Source organism: Girardinichthys multiradiatus, chromosome 14 (assembly GCF_021462225.1).
Source record: "Girardinichthys multiradiatus isolate DD_20200921_A chromosome 14, DD_fGirMul_XY1, whole genome shotgun sequence".
NCBI lineage: Eukaryota > Metazoa > Chordata > Actinopteri > Cyprinodontiformes > Goodeidae > Girardinichthys > Girardinichthys multiradiatus.
In genome coordinates, this window is record NC_061807.1 from 3,242,211 (window position 1) to 3,259,664 (window position 17,454).

General features: G+C 37.5%; 1 protein-coding gene across 1 annotated transcript in view; it reads right to left on the reverse strand.

The window, feature by feature from the left end:
* LOC124880977 overlaps nucleotides 1-4,497 on the reverse strand; it is a 43,275-nt gene extending 38,778 nt beyond the window's left edge. Inside the window, exon 1 of the mRNA XM_047386446.1 lies at nucleotides 4,442-4,497. The gene's annotated coding sequence lies outside the window, so the exon portion shown is untranslated. The remainder of the gene's footprint in view (nucleotides 1-4,441) is intronic.
* Between the last annotated feature and the right edge of the window lie 12,957 nt (nucleotides 4,498-17,454).

Below are 17,454 nucleotides of genomic sequence, written 5' to 3' on the forward strand. Positions count from 1 at the left end.
GCAGGAAGGCAAAAGAGCAGACATGGAAGGCTTGGTCCAACAAGTGTTTAGCAAGAACCATAGATGTAGCAACGGAAACTGGGTCATACACAGTAAGTTGACCATGAACACTGCTGGAACGCTGTGGCAAGGCAAATAAATTATCTGGGATCGGAGGAGAAACAGGTAGAAATACTGGAGAAACAGGTGAGTGAAATGACCAGATAGTTGTGCTAAGCTGAGCAACATGGCCGATCACAAATCATGACACCAAGTCCTACTAAGGTTTTCTGAAAACATATCGTTGATTGTTTTAATTTGATAATGAAACCTTTGGATATCAGATGTTTGATTTTAACACAACATAAATAGCAACTACCTCTGTGAAATGATGCACTTCATTACCTGAGAAACGTTGTGTTTAGGAAAGAAAACAAGCCAATATTGCCTTTATGGTCTGGCTGCTGGCTCCCGTATAGCTACCCGTGGTTGCCATGGCAGAAATTTGTACTTTGAACTGTGCTACGTTCCTGTCTCCCAGCCTTGTTGTTCTTTCCCTTGAATGTTACTCACTGCTTCATAATGCTGGTAGAAAAACCTGTTTCCAATGGAACGCTGGGAAAAGAGCATACTCCTAGAATATGAATACCTCATTCATCCTGGTTCACAACAAAGTCATTAAAATATATGCATCTGGAAAGGGTTAAAGACATTTCAAAAGATTTGGGAATCCAGATAACCACCGTGAGAGCTATCCTCCGTAAAAAGAGACAATGTGGAACAACAGGGAACCTTTCCAGGAGTAACCTGCCTATAGCGACTATCAAATTCCATTCATTTTTAGTCGCTTCTGGGTGCGGGGAATCTAGGTCTTAATGCGCTCATAAGGTAATGTCCAGACTGGGAGATAAGTTTGGGAATGCTCCCATTTATTAAATACAAGGTAAGTATTGAATGAAATCCAAAATCCAGGGTGGCGGTTTATGGCAGCATGCAAAAAGATGGCAATTATGGTCAATATGTGGATATGATGAAGCCAAACCAGTATACAACAGAGAGCGGTAACAAACTGTATGACCTCCACACACCCCAACCCCTGATGCCCTCTAACCCTGACACCTATATAGATTTCACCCACCAGTGGTAGAGTAAAATATAGGTCAGAGTGTCCATTCACATATAAACCAAACACTGTCACCCAACCAAAAACATCTGTTTAGCACTGTAAAGGTGTTCTACATAATCAAATCATTTTGAATAGCTCTAATAGATTTAAATGAACTGGAGTGGAGAGACCATAGTGTACATACAGATACATTTATGAAACTGATACTGTAGTGCAGTATAAAAGACATTAAACAGATAAAAAAATAAACAGCAGATACAGAATTGGACAGAATGCTGCCTTATAATTAATTGAATTTCACATCATTTGTTTTTAATGTTTTAACTCAGGACAGACGGGCAGACAGAGAGATAGATAGATAGATAGATAGATAGATAGATAGATAGATAGATAGATAGATAGATAGATAGATAGATAGATAGATAGATAGATAGATAGATAGATAGATAGATAGATAGATAGATAGATAGATAGATAGATAGATAGATAGATAGATAGATAGATAGATAGATAGATAGATAGATAGATAGATAGATAGATAGATAGATAGATAGATAGATAGATAGATAGATAGATAGATAGATAGATAGATAGATAGATAGATAGATAGATAGATAGATAGATAGATAGATAGATAGATAGATAGATAGATAGATAGATAGATAGATAGATAGATAGATAGATAGATAGATAGATAGATAGATAGATAGATAGATAGATAGATAGATAGATAGATAGATAGATAGATAGATAGATAGATAGATAGATAGATCGATCGATCGATCGATCGATAGATAGATAGATTTGAATTAAAACAATAAAAACAAATGATGTGATATACAGGGGTTAGACAATTAAACTGAAACACGTGGTTTTAGACCACAATAATTTATTAGTATGGTGTAGGGCCTCCTTTTGCGGCCAATAGAGTGTCAATTCGTCTTGGGAATGACATATACAAGTCCTGCACAGTGGTCAGAGGGATTTTAAGCCATTCTTCTTGCAGGATAGTGGCCAGGTCACTACGTGATACTGGTGGAGGAAAACGTTTCCTGACTCGCTCCTCCAAAACACCCCAAAATGGCTCAATAATATTTAGATCTGGTGACTGTGCAGGCCATGGGAGATGTTCAACTTCACTTTCATGTTCATCAAACCAATCTTTCACCAGTCTTGCTGTGTGTATTGGTGCATTGTCATCCTGATACACGGCACTGCCTTCAGGATACAATGTTTGAACCATTGGATGCACATGGTCCTCAAGAATGGTTCGGTAGTCCTTGGCAGTGGCGTGCCCATCTAGCACAAGTATTGGGCCAAGGGAATGCCATGATATGGCAGTCCAAACCATCACTGATCCACCCCCATGCTTCACTCTGGGCATGCAACAGTATGGGTGGTACGCTTCTTTGGGGCTTCTCCACACCGTAACTCTCCCGGATGTGGGGAAAACAGTAAAGGTGGACTCATCTGAGAACAATACATGTTTCACATTGTCCACAGCCCAAGATTTGCACTCCTTGCAGCATTGAAACCGACGTTTGGTATTGGCATGAGTGACCAAAGGTTTGGCTATAGCAGCCCAGCCGTGTATATTGACCCTGTGGAGCTCCCGACGGACAGTTCTGGTGGAAACAGGAGAGTTGAGGTGCACATTTAATTCTGCCGTGAATTGGGCAGCCGTGGTTTTATGTTTTTTGGATACAATCCGGGTTAGCACCCGAACATCCCTTTCAGACAGCTTCCTCTTGCGTCCAAAGTTAATCCTGTTGGATGTGGTTCGACTTTTTGGTACATCAGGAAATATAACAACATCTCAGCGCACATGTATAAAACCTTGCAAAGTGAACATGTTGGGTTTTTCTTTTTACCAAGAACCTGCCCTAATAAAACATTCACTCAGGATGAGACACAGAAACACAATAAATAAAACTATAATTTAGTTCACCACACACATAAGACTTTAAAAAGAGTTTCTTGAGTTTACCTACATTGTTGCTCATACCGTTGTTGGCCAGTACCTTAACCTTCTCCTAGTTTGACCTAGCAAAGTCCTGTCTCCAGTAATACAACAGCCTTATAACCACTTGGTGTGTAGAGAAAATGTAGAACAACTGCAATGGGAGGATTTGTAGTTGAATTTAAGTTATGTTAACTTTTATTTAAAGTTCTTCAACGTATTTTAAGTTTTTATTTATTTATTTAAAAAACCCTGATATTAAGTGGTGTTTTTCTGCATTTAGAACATCAGAAAATGTTTATGGGGATTTTCTTGTAAGGATAACCTTTATTAATATGACTCATAGCTGTTTCTCACACTTATACTATAATAATATAAAGCTTTAGTTCTAATGTTTCCCTTTTGTTAGAGTAGGATAAGGAAGCTCATCAACACGTTACAAGGAAATGGCCCAAAGTTTGTTATGAATGACCTGAGGCTTAGTGGACTGGGTTTTTGATGGTGGAGCCGACTGGAACTGGGTTTGATTAGAAAGCTGCAGCAACACTTAGATTAAGGATGGACACCCACTACTACACAACCTACCAGATAGACACCACAATGGTGACACATAGTCTACTGATAAACACTGAGGGAGTGGACATCCATTGCATTGGAGAACCAGATATAACACTACATGTGACCTTCTTTCGGGAGCCTCAGCGCTGATCTCTGTAATCATTCTTCTGCCTAATTCAGATTAAATGTTCTAAAAGATAGAAACAGTTTAAGAGTTGTTCCTTTAAGAGTCAGTGTTATATAGAGTGTGATGAACTGACGTGTTGGAATGGAAATTATATATTTAATTGATATATTTCTATGAACTCAGAGTAGAAAGACAAACACTGCATCAGGAAAGTATTCACAGCGCATCACATTTTGTTATGTTACAGCCTCATTCAAATTTGTATTAATCTATTGCTTCAAATTTCTACAAACAAATACGGAGTACGTGTAGAAATTTGGTGGATAGATATTAATACAATTTGTAAAGAAGCTGTAACTTAACAAAATATGAAGCGCTGTGAATACTTTCCTGATGCTCTGTAAGTATTTGTTCATATATTACAAGTCATATCGTCATCACACTATTAGACACTGTTATCACACATCACAGGTTTCTCTAATATCATGCAGCCCTATTAATTAGTTTCTAAACAAACTTGTATCGGTGTCGAAGGACAACAAACCAATCAAAATGGCGGACGTGGGTCGTTTCCACCGAGTAACGAAGCGTTTACGTTTTAAGTCTATGATGAACATTTGGTCTTTAAGAAGCTAATCCATTAGTCACCTAAAATGTTCCTAAACTGTAACTGACATGAAAACATACAAACCTAATCTGTGCAGCAGAACTTTAGGGTTGAAATCAGCCTCCAGGATGTTGAGACGCTGCTGATCTTCTTTGTCCTCTTTAGCTGTTTGGGAAATCTCTCCCACTGCTGCACTCTGCCACCGTTTGAGCTGCTGTCTCCACATCTTTGTTGTTAGCTTCTCTTCAAAAGATCCTTTAACAGTTACTGAGTAGTTATAACTCGGCTTCGATCCAAACTCTAGAGATGGAACATTTGAAGCAAAGCTTCGAGGAGTTTACAGAGTAAAAAGGTTCAATGCTTGTAAATGCGGTAAACCACGTGACCGATGACAAACGATGTCTCGCATTTCCGTGAACACGTCACTGCTTCATTTCGCGTGTGGAATTTCAAAATAAAAGCGCGATGAAACTTGTGATTTGATCGCATGACAGCAGAGATAGAAGCAGGCGCGTAGTTAGACCCGGATGTTTTCTGAATAGCCCCGGACTTCTTGATAGAAGAAATTTAGAAGTATTAAAAAGGTGCAGCCACAAAATGGTATTGGATTTTTATTTAAAAACAATCAGATTTTTTCAATTGTGTTCCATATAATCACGTACCGCTCCACCTAACCTGACAATGAGTTAAAAGGAGAGGACAAAAAATGACCGATGACAAACGAAGCCTCTTCTTCGTCTTCATTACCGCCACCAACTGGTAAGGAGTGTGAACCACATGACATCTATACATACTTATACAAACCCCTTCATACACTAAATCCTATTATACAACTTACACTGTTTTAAAAAATAAAATATAACTTGATATCCTCTGTGTTCTGAATCTTTTGCAATAAATCAACAATGTCTAATTTAATTTTCATATCACTAAGATTCCTAACCAACTTATTCCTGTAGACCTGATATTTCCTACAATGCAAAATAACATGTTCTATTGTCTCATCTTCCCCGCACACCCATTTCCCTGTTTGATCTTTTCCTTTTCCTGGTTCTTTTTCTGCTCTCGGTGGAGGCTTTTTCTCTGTCTCCCGCACCCCTCCCATATCTGCCCTGCTTCAGCTCTTTGTCTTGTCTTTTTTGGGGCCTCTTCTTGCATATCTTCCAAATTCTTCCAAAATATGGATTTGGTCAGCTGGTCTCTCAATGCAATTGATCAAATTTTCTCGACGAGAAGACAGGGGTTGGGAGAGCCCACTTGCCCGGACGGGACATTTTTCTCCGGATACACGATGGACTCCTGGCAGAAGTGGAGGATTGTGTGTCGGTCGATAATGTCAGTCGAGGACGTGGAAGATATGTATATAATTGGATGTTTGATATCAGGATTTCTGCTTTTTGGAGTCAGTGGTTACCTGGCATATCGAGAAATTCGGAGAATGTCAACAGCTGTTCTGGCCATTGTAAGGCTGCCTGGCATGTATGATGGGATCTTCAGAGCAATCAACACTCAGACTGAGATGTTATATGAGCTGAATCGCAGACTGGATGTGATCCTTACACAGGATTGCAGGCAGGTTGCGGTTCCTGGACTCAGGAGTGAAATGGGATAAATCTTGGAGAAAGTTGTTCGCTCGGATCTGGCAGAAGGACCAGGAATTTGGCTGTTTGGATTCGCCTTTGAGAAGCACCAGCGAGACTCTCAAGGCTGACGGAAAATTAAGAGTCAGCCTAACCCAAATAATTATTGTTTTTCTGAATCTGGCTCCCCTGCACAGCCTTGATGGCTGGCTATCTTCAACTTCTCCTGGAAGTTATGTAAACATGACGCTCTGCTCCCTCTGACCCCTCCCTTCCTTGAGGACATCTGTGGACCTGCTCAGAACTTTGTGGCAGGTTGATGTACATTCCAACGAACCATCAAGGACAATGGTCTCTGTGACAGTGCTTCATGGACTTACTCGCACACACACGCATGCTCAAGATAAACATATGCACCCCTCACACCACCTTCACCGTTCCCGGTATGATGTTGTTTTGTCAATTTGTTGCTTCTCTGTGCTGATGTTTTTTGCAATCTCAAACTGTATCCTGCTAAGGATAAAGTGTGAAATATGATTTTTTTTCCCTCTAATTACCTAATGTGGCCTCTTTTCTCATCTAACAAGGGCAGCGCCTGTGAGTGGGCAGCAAAGCCTCGGTGACCCGTCCCCCCCTTGTCTTGTATCATGATGTATGTTTGGATGGGTTGTACTGGAATTCTAATTTCCCCTCGGGGATCAATAAAGTATCTTTGAATTGAATTTAATTGAATTTTATAAATAAGGTTCTGTTCAATCCAGTATGTCCAATTCTAAGATGTGATATAATTGTCTCTTCTCTCCTGTTTCTTTCTGTTCTTCTCATTTCTCCTATTTTCCTTTGTATTTTATAAAACCAGCATCCTTTCCTTTCTTCTTTCCGTAACTTCTGCCACCTCTCTTCCACTTTTTGTTTTATTATACCCTTTACTTCTTTTACACTAAACCTAACATTAATGTCAACCATTATCCTTTTGGCGCTCTTCTTAGCCATATTATCCGCCATTTCATTCCCCTTAACCCCGTGATGTGCTGGAACCTTTTATAGAATCATAATGATTGTATAAAGTGTTTGTTGTATTTCAATTAATATATCTGGTCAACTATCTGATTGACTATGTTGCAAACTGGCCAGTGATGAACTAGAGTCTGAGGAAATGATTGATTTTAATAGTCTAACCTCTTCCACCCACTGATCTGCTAGAAGTAAAGCAAACATTTCTCCTGTATAAACCGATACTCCATCATTTACCCTTTTTCCAACTTTAATATTAAATTGTGGTACAATAAAAGGTGTTCCTATCCTATTTTCAGTATTTTTTTATGTATCAGTATATATATATGTATATAGTTATAATACTGGTTCTTCTTTTCTAATAATAAAAAATCTATTTTTGCATCAGGAAGTATCCAAGGTGGTATTGTAGGTAATGGAACTGTCTGACCTATATCTAATTTATCTAAATGAATTTCATTAGCTTTATAATTTATTATCCATCCAAAGCTTTTTCTTTTTTTCTTTTCCCAACCTGTTGTAAGCACTTTTAATGTTGGATGGTCATTTCTTTGTCCTTGTAAATTTGTCCAATAATTCAAAGATAACTGGTCCCTTCTAAATTTAAGAGGCATTTCTCCCATTTCAACTTGTAATGCTGCTATTGAAGATGTTTTAAAAGCACCTGTACATATTCTTAAAGCTTGATATTGAATATAATTTAGCTTTTGGAGATTTGTATCTGCTGCTGAATTATGTACTATGGACCCATAATCCAAGACTGACCTAATTAATCCAGTATAAATGGCTTCCAATGTCTTTCTATCAGCTCCCCCACTCGGCTGCAACACCTGATTATATTTAACACCTTCCTACATTTATCTAATATTTTCTTAATGTGTACACCCCATGTCATTCTTTCATCAAACCACAACCCAAGAAACTTAATTTTTTTTACTCTTTCCAACTCCTCATCATATAATTTCAAATTGATTTTTTCATCAACTCTTTTCCGTATAAAAAACATTATTTTAGTTTTTTCCACTGAAAACGTAAAACCCTATTTATATGACCATTTTTCTACAACTGAATTTGTCCCCTGCAGCTTCTTTACAATAAATTTTTAATTCCTTCCCCTTTTCCACATTGCTCCATCATCAACAAAAAGTCAAAATCCCTTTCCACCCCCTACTTCCTTAAACACATCATTAATTATAACAGAAAATAATAACGGGCTTACTATGCTTCCCTGTGGTGTCCCATTTTCTATATTCAATCTCTCAGAATACTCCTTCCCTATCCTCACTTGTATTTGTCTTCCTTCTAAAAAATTCTCAATCCATCTAAACATACGACCATTTATACTCATTCTTCTAATCTTCATTAATAACCCTTCCCTCCACATCATATCATATGCTCTTTCATTATCAAAAATACCGCCTCAACACTCTTTATTCACATGAGCCTTTCTAATCTCATTCTCTAAACATAATATTGGATCCATTGTGTTTCTCCCTCTCCTGAATCCACTATGATACGTTGATATAAGACCTTTATTTTCCATATAATATAACAATCTTTCATTTATCATTCTCTCCATTAATTTACATATGTTTGACGTTAAAGCTACAGGTGGGTAATTTTCTGGTTTTTTCTCATCTTTCCCTGGTTTTTGAATTGGTATAATCACTGTTTCTTTCCAACTTTTTGGCAATTCTCCATCCTCCCATACTTGATTATACAATTAAAATAAAATATTTTTATTTGTTTCACTTAAATTACTTATCATCACATAACAAACCTGTTCTTTTCCTGGAGCTGATAGTTTATATTTTTAAGTGCCCTATTTAGCTCTGTTATTGTAAACAACATATTTAATGAATTATTTGAATCTTCCGTTTCCTCCAATAACTCCTTATTCTCTAAAATTGTCTTTTCTCCTCCTCTTTTCCCTTCTTCAGTAATATTTTCAGAAATATGAATTTTAACAAACGCCTTTACCAACATTTCTGCCTTTTCTTTATCTTTCACTGCTGATATTTCCCTATTATTTAGTATTGGATATCCACTCACTCTTTTAATCCCATTCATCCTTTTAATCATTGCCTATGCCATAGAAATGTATTTCGGTCTGTTAAGGGTTGTCCTGTGAATACCAGCCCAGTAAGGCGATGGTATTAGGACAAAATAGAAAGGTGTGAGACGAGTTCTGACATTATTGAACAGCATAAACTCTGCACATGTATGGAATGAATTCACACAATTTCTTAAAATACAAGAATTTATTAACAAAAATAAGTCAACTCAAAGTCAAACATATTTCAATCAACCAACTCTTTACTATGCTAAAACAATCCAACTAAACTACCAAGCAGAATTAAAGAATGATTGGAAATCATGACCAAAAAGAGTGATGCAACATTACCATGCAATGTTTATGTTTGAGAACCAAGGATTATCTTGAAGAATCTGGAAATGAAGTTAAGTTAGTCTTGGAACCAACTTAGGCAATAATCAGCAACATCTAGACAACCTTTCACAATGCAAGATCAGGTAAAATATTATTTTAATAAAATAATGTTTTAAATAATGATCTGCTGAATAAAACCAACCTTCTGGATGACTAATTCTCAACGGTGTCTAATTAACTGCCTTTATTTATTGAAATAATATTTGAAGAAATATTATTAAGGGAGTATATTGGAAAAGAGCCAAATCTTTCTGGAGAAATGGGGCTTAATGGTGTTTACTTAGTTATCAGATTTAGTGAAATAATGTTTAGGAACTATTATTCACTAGCTTGAAAACCAACAACCTTTCTGTTGAATAGTCTCTAGTAGCAACCACATGTTCTCTACCGGTTAGCCATTAAGCTAACAAAGAAGCGGATAGCTTAGCACCAGAATCAACACGTACCTTTAAAATACCAGGGTTAATAAAAGGGTTAAAATGCATAAGCGCGGACGGCGCGTTATGAGCAATGTTCTGTTAAAACCACCCTTTAAATAAAGTTTATCTTAACTGTAAAACATACAAAGAACACAAACCGGCACGTGCTGTAGCTAGCCTCCTAGCACTAAGATAGCCAGGTTTCACAAAAACAAAACTTCATAGAATGAAAACGCTCAGATTATTTCATCCTAACTGTTAATCTCTATATTATTCCGCCCAAACACTTAACCTCATGAATTGTGGTGAGGAATGTTGTCCAAGGGGCGAAGCTTGAAGAAACGTCCACAGTCAACAAGCGGTTAGCTTTCAGCTAACCTCTGCGTTCGCTCTGTGAACAAAAGGGTTAGCTCCGGAGAGCTGGTGGCTCGTCTTGTCCGCTGCGGTCTCTGCTGTCTTCCTTCCAGGCTGGGAGACATCGTCTTTGCAGGAGCTTCTCTCGAACACCGCTTGTGTCTGCAGGGCCTCGGAGAGACAGTCAAGTAATGCTTGTATCTTAATTACCCCCGTTCATGAATGAAAATACCGGATACACAGACAGTATTTCATCCGTACTTAACTTTGCATATGATCGATGATCGTATGGCTTCCTTGGATCCGATGAAGAGTTTATGTCTTTTTGCCAGAAAAAGACATCAGCGTGCTTTGTTTCCCTCCTATCCCGATGGTCATCGGTGTGGAAGAGAGCGGACGTAGCAACAGCCGTGCTTTTATTTGGGTAGTGGCATCACAGGAAGTCCGCAGTTATCCTGTTTTCTGGCTGTGCCGGAAGAAGGTTAATGCACTTTATTTTGAAAGTTCCAGAAAAGTATGTACTGGAGTTTAATGTTGAAATCCATGGTTGTAGGTCCCAACAAGAGTGAGTCTGGGCAGTCAGTAGGACATAACACTGAAGTTACCTTTCCAACACACACTGGTGCGGCGAGAGTCTGGTGTATAAGCCTCCTTCGCTTCCTGCACTTTCTTCTCCTCAAAACAATTGCTTGTTGCAGTTTTTAAATATATTTTTTAGCAGCAAGACTGCGAAAACAGTGCCGGTTCCCGCTCTTTTTGATGTTGCAGACCTTAGAAATATATTTACAGAGAAAAACTTTGAGTTCTATGCTTATTTTTTCCACTCTACATACTGACAGAGACTGTTTACAGCCGATCCATTCAGCAAAAGCTTTGCTATTGGTTGCTAAGCTCTAGCACAGCACTAACGTTTCTTTACTTTCTGTAGGAACAGCAGAGGTAAAGCCAAACTGCAGGGAACACCAAAGCACTGTGCAGAAATTAAAATCAGACAGCCATCTTCCTGCCTCCATACTGACAGCCACAAAATACATCAGCAGAGCTCCAAGTATCGCTAAGATGGTAAAGAAAGCCTTCTTTTATGATTTATCGGCCCTCTGTTTTTTTCCTGTCAATTTTACCTGGTCCTGAATTAATCAAAGCACAAAGAACCGACAAGCTCAAAAAAGAAATGCTTATTAAGGAGCTGATCAGCAAGGAGAAATATGTAATGTAGGGTGTATCAGGGTAAAAGTGAGCTACAACCCCAACCCATCCAAAGCAGAACAGCCAAACACAGCCAATACTGATATTTCTGATCCTGACCCCACCTCACTGCTTTAGCCACTGGTAAGTTATGGAGTGAACAACGGCCAGGTGGTGATCCATGCTTGTCAAGATCTGAAGAGCAATATATCCTGGAAAAATAATGTTTGGTGCCTAAATCCCCACCATTAGAACACCTGAGAGACCAGTGTAAAGACCACAGACGAACATCTTAGAGGAACGTTGCCTTTGCCGGTAACCTCAGCAGAGGACGAGGATGGCAAGGGGTACAACAGCAAGAAACTTGGTGATCATGAAGGTCATGGAGAACATCTGTTCCCTTGTAGAATGATCACAGCTGAAATATCAGGATGAAGAGTTGTTTGCCATTTTGCTTTAGCAGGTCTTTGAGCTTAAAGGAGGAAAAGAGAGAAAAGGTAAGTGAGATAGCAGAATATAACTACAGTAAATGCCAAAAATAAATCAAACCCCTTGGTAGATTTAGATTTAAAGTCATCTTTTAATTTTGCCAACATGTTTCTTCTGAATGAAAGCAATTTTATTTTTTTAGACTTCCATCTTCAGTCACAGAGAGAGAATATGTGGAGGGAGCTAAAGATTAGGGTGATGGAAAGTGGGGTTCCAACCTCAAAGACTTGTAGCTCATCACAAAATATGAATGGTCAAATATACAACTGGGAAAAGCTTTTTAGCAATTATAAGAATTGTGGTTGGCAATAAATACTTTCTATTCATTACTGAGAAGGTTTTCGACATGACAGTTTCATTCCCATACAAATAAAAACTGAGTTTTTTTTTCCCAAAATTGATTCCCTTTCTATAGTGTTTTATTATCTTTAGGGATGTTTGTATCTAACTTCCGATCAGAGAAAAGCATAATAATAAAAATAATAATATAAATCTATATTTTTTTATTTCAATGTAATGGCTGCATGTGCACGTTTTTCAAAATCCTGAATGACTTATTGTTTTTAAAAATTGTTAAGAAGATAACAAAACGTTAAGAAGATAAAACTTTGCAGTCTGATTACAGTTATAAAAGGATGTGGGAAATCAGGTAAAGAAAATGCTGATGATTAGGTCAAAATTGGTTAGTAATAGAGAATATACCAATAATTTATTAATTTTAAAGAAGTATTATTCATGACTAACAAAACATCAGAAAGAACATTTCTTCTCAGTAAATTAAAAGAGAAACAAAGTTTTGAGATAACAAATCTAATGTAGTCTCAGGGTTGTGCAGTACTTTTAGCTGTAGTAACCTGAACCTTATTTCTAAAGAACTGAACTGAACAGAGATCCTTTAGGACTGTTTTGCTGGAATCTCTTCCTACTTTTATTTTATATCTGTTGTATATGTTGGTCGTGTAATTCTTTACAGGTTCTTATTGTCAAGTTTTTTTTCCATCTGAAGTCACTTCAGCATTTTCCCAAACTTGAAAAGGCTTGCTTCCTCCAAATTTAAAACAAGATTTACTCAGAGTTGGAAAGATCCATCAAAAAGCAAATAAACGGGGAGCAGCAAGAAACCTACTTGTATCTTGTGTAGCTCCAGTTGGACTGCTTCCAGCCAGCACCGACACAAATATAAAACTGGTTTTGCATGAATCTAAATCTTGCTGTCAGAGTAAAAAGCAAGAGCACATGCCTTAGTGTACAAATGACAAACTTTAGCTTCATAGCAGACTGCATTTACAAAATAAAAAAAAAGGAAAAGATTTTTGGGCTGCATGGTGGCACAGTTGGTAGCACTGTTGCCTTGCAGCAAGAAGGTCCTGGGTTCCACTCCTGGCTTGGGGTCTTTATGCACAGAATGTGTATGTTCTCCCTGTGCATGCATGGGTTCTCTTCAGGTACTCTGGCTTCCTCCCACAGTCCAAAACATGACTATTAGGTTTATTGGTCTCTATGTAGGTGTCACTGATTGTGTGCATGGTTGTGTTTCCCTGTGATGGACTGGTGACCTGTTCAGGGTCTTGCCCGGAGATAGGCACCCCTCATTATCAAAGCTTTTGGTTACATAATTGAAAGCAATAAAACATTGTTTTTATATTGTTATACACTGAAATGTTATTTTAAGCAGGGCTGTGTCCACTCTTCATCCATTTACTTTGTTTGATAGAATTCAAATCCCCTGTAAGCAAAGGCTGGTGGCTCCAGCTACCATTTCTCAGTAAATTTGTCTTCTTAAAATGCTTCTAATTTTAGTCCAAATTCTTTAGATGGAAAGAATCAATTATGTACTTCTGTTTTAATAAATTAGATGAAAAAGACAAGTCAGTGTCCTTCTGTTGTTAACAGGAATGTTTGGATTTCTTGTGAATTGAATCACAAACAATGATAGTATGTATTAGAGTAAGTATTATATTATCTAGATAATAACCAGTGATGTGTGAGTTTTTTAGGGTTGGTTTGAGCACAGAAAGAGGGGTACACCCAGGGTGTTATTCCATCAAGAAGCTCCATGGTAAGAACCACAACAAAGAAAATGTAGACAAAGATACGTTGTAAATGTCTCCAGAGTGACGCCCTGTAGCTACTAATGATGGGATGCTAGTGTTTGAAGACAGCAGGACTCAAATGTTTTTATTCGTCCTGGTGGCACAGTTATGTGGGGATCAAGCGATGGGGATACGGCAAGTGGAGGCGTCAAATAATCTCGAGTCTTGCAATACCCAATACGGTCAAATAAAGAGGACATAATAAATTTAAGAGAATCAAACTTTTATTGCCACATGTAAAAGTACAGTGTACAGATTATAGTCAAATCCTGCTTGAATGCCTCCTCCCCAGATGGGACAGTTAACAATCGATCCAACATAAATACCATTATGAACAACAATAAAACGAGACAATAGACGACACAGTCCACAGGTTCAATAAAGAAGCTCATTTCTTTAACATTTCGAGGGAGACAGAGGAAAAGCGTCCTCCTCCACCGAGAGCAGAAAGCAGATAAAAAATAACAACAGAGATGGTAAATAGCAGAATATCTCAGCTTTAACCTGTAAGTTCAAAACAAAAGACAAATACAGACCGGTCAGCTAAACACATTTGAATTATAAAAAATATAAAATGCTGAAAACGTTTTCTAACTTTCACAATATAAAAACTATTTTATTCACGTTATTTAATGAGTTTATTTAAACAGAACTTTAACAAAACATAAGAAACAGTGACTTGAGTTACTGAAATAAATGAATGTTTCAATAATGTTCTAATTTATTTAACATGACTGTATGTAGAGGTAAGTTCAATAATAGTTCAATTAAGTACATGATAGAGTTAAAAAGCTGATAAACACAGACAAGTGTAAAATAAGACACAAGTGAACCAAATAAATTTGAGTTGCAAGGGTGAGACAGTCCTCTGCCAGAACAGCGACTTCCTTCTCACATCGGGACAAGTCCTTGCACCAGCCTTTTCTTTACAAGTAACATTCATTCAAGTAAAAAAGGAAATTGGTTCAACCAATTCTTACAGAGATTTCAACCTAAATGTAGTCATTCCCATATATGGTATATGTTATGATTTGGGGTTGTTTGGTTTTTGGTTTCTGGTTTTTTCTTATGTTTTTTACAGTTAAGGTTTTGACTCGTTTTTTGTTATTATTCTTCTTAGATTTTGAATCATGCTTCTGTTATTTTCCTGGTCTTGCTTTAGTTTTGTCGTCTTGTTCATGTTTTGTCAAGTTTGGTTTTGTTTGTATATTAGAGTTTCTGTTTTTGCAGCAGCTACGTTTTGTTCTGTCTGTCAATTAAGTTTATTCGGTTCACCTGTCCAAGTTAATCTGTCTCCTTGCTCCACCTGGTTTTCACTCAATATATACACACCTGTTCAGTTAGTCATCGCAGAAACATTTCTCATTCTCATGCTCATGTCTTGTTCTCTAACCAAGTCTTGTCTTTTTGATCATGCCATGCGTGTCTTGCCTGCCCGTTTGTTTTGTTCCTGCCTCCTGTAGTGAGTGAGTTTTTTGTTATTAAATCTTTTGCACTTACCGTCATGCTGCCTTCTGGTCTGCATTCTGGGGTCCTATATCAAGTAAACCATAACAGTATAAGCTTGTCATGTCCGGGGAGTAATCCACTCCAGGCCGCATTCCTTAACTTTCCACAAACATTTTTTCACACTAAAAAACAATCATAAGAACCATTTTAACTATAGTAGAACTTCAAACATAAACATGATTTAAACTAAACAATGATAACTTATATACATTTTTCCAATAATTCCCTCAAATCAGCCAGGAGTTAGAAGTTAGACTTTTAAAATTTTTTCATTCAAAGCAACTGCAATCTGGGCCTCGCCTGACCATTCATTGTTCGATTTTTATTGCTGGAGATTTTCCACTGAGTTCCCGCCTCAGAGTTTTATGACCCTTTGTCAAGATTTGGAGCGATCAGCTGGTTGTGGCTAAAGGGGCGTGGCCCCACCGTTTCATCAGCTGATTGCTGCGATCGAGACAGCAACATGACAGGAGGATTTCTTTCCATTTAACCCAAATTACACATTTTGTCCATAAAACTGTGGGTTTGATCTTTATAGACACTAAATGCATAGATATATTTTTCTTTTTTTATTAGGTAGTCATTGTTATTCCCTTTGTGTAGAATGGTGCTTGTTAGTTAGATGAAGGTTTTTGGACCAGAATAATGGTATATCAAGATTATTAGGCTTCAAAAAATCTTCATATATATAATTAAGTGAAGCGTTTGTGTTTATTTCGTGCAAGAGTGATTTATCTGTCAAAACAAGGTCAAAGTTCCCCCACCTTCGGTGAAGTGGTTGAATAAACTGACAGTTTGTGGTTTTGGTTAATAATTTGTAATTATTAAAGAGCTTTGAGCCCATAATCACAACACCAGAGGATATCTCTGATTTCTATTTGTAAGTGATGATTTTTGGTTAAGAAATTAATATTTTTCGAATTATTATTTTAAATTATAATTCTTGATGAATATTAATTAATCAATAATCATAATCTTATATTATGACGTCCCTGGGTGGGCCTTGAAATGACAGATACCACTATTACACGAAGTTACACAATTGTGATATCCTGGATATCCTACAGCTGTAACACTCCCAGTCAGGGAGGAAGCTACACCACGGTCTGGTGGCCATTGAGTGAATTACAGTTGCAACAGGATTTTCTCTGCTGCAGACAGGCGTTTATTGCCACCTTGTGGTCACTAGTGAGAATTACAGTTGCTGCCACAGAAATTGACTACTTTGATTAGTTTTATTAACACAGACAGATAATCCCGTCACTGATGATCAAAAAGACATAGCTTGAGCTAAAATCAAGTTATTGATCATTCATTGCCACTTCTGCTCTGAAATATATGCATTTTTGCTGGGTTTTCTTGTGTGTGTGAAGCGGGTTTTAACCAGACTCGCATAACTAACTTTAGTTGTCGAACTTGGTAGGTCTTGCAAGAAAGTAAATAACCCATAGTATGCATCACTAATATTCAATTGAAGCTAAGAATAGCGTTGGAATGTTTTAGTTTATTTATCCCACTTTTAAAATGTTATTTTAAAATTTGGGTTTTGTTTCAAAAAAGTTTTTTGTGTGTTGCTGCTAATTGATTTTAGCGATCATTCAAAACTAAACAGCTTAGTCTGTTTGTGTTACTGCTAATTGTCACTACTGGTAATTTTAGTGGTCATTAATAGCTGAACACCTTGTTTGTTGTTGTGCATTTTGGGCAAAGATGGAGAAAACATCCCAGATTGCAGCTGGAGATGTGAGTGAGGAGGGCCCCACAGAAATGCAGGCACAGGAAGCAATTGGAGCTTTGATTTTATTGTCATCAGAGGAGCATAAAGCTCTTAATGATTATGGCATTGAGGATTGTGAAGCAAGGATACAGGAATTGCTCCAGGTCATTAAGAACCCACCAAAAGACACACAGGTGGCCAATGTGTTAGGACAGTTCACTCTTTTATATCAGCCAATGGTCAAGTTGGAAGTTGAACAGCATTTTAAACTACAGTTTATGCTGAATA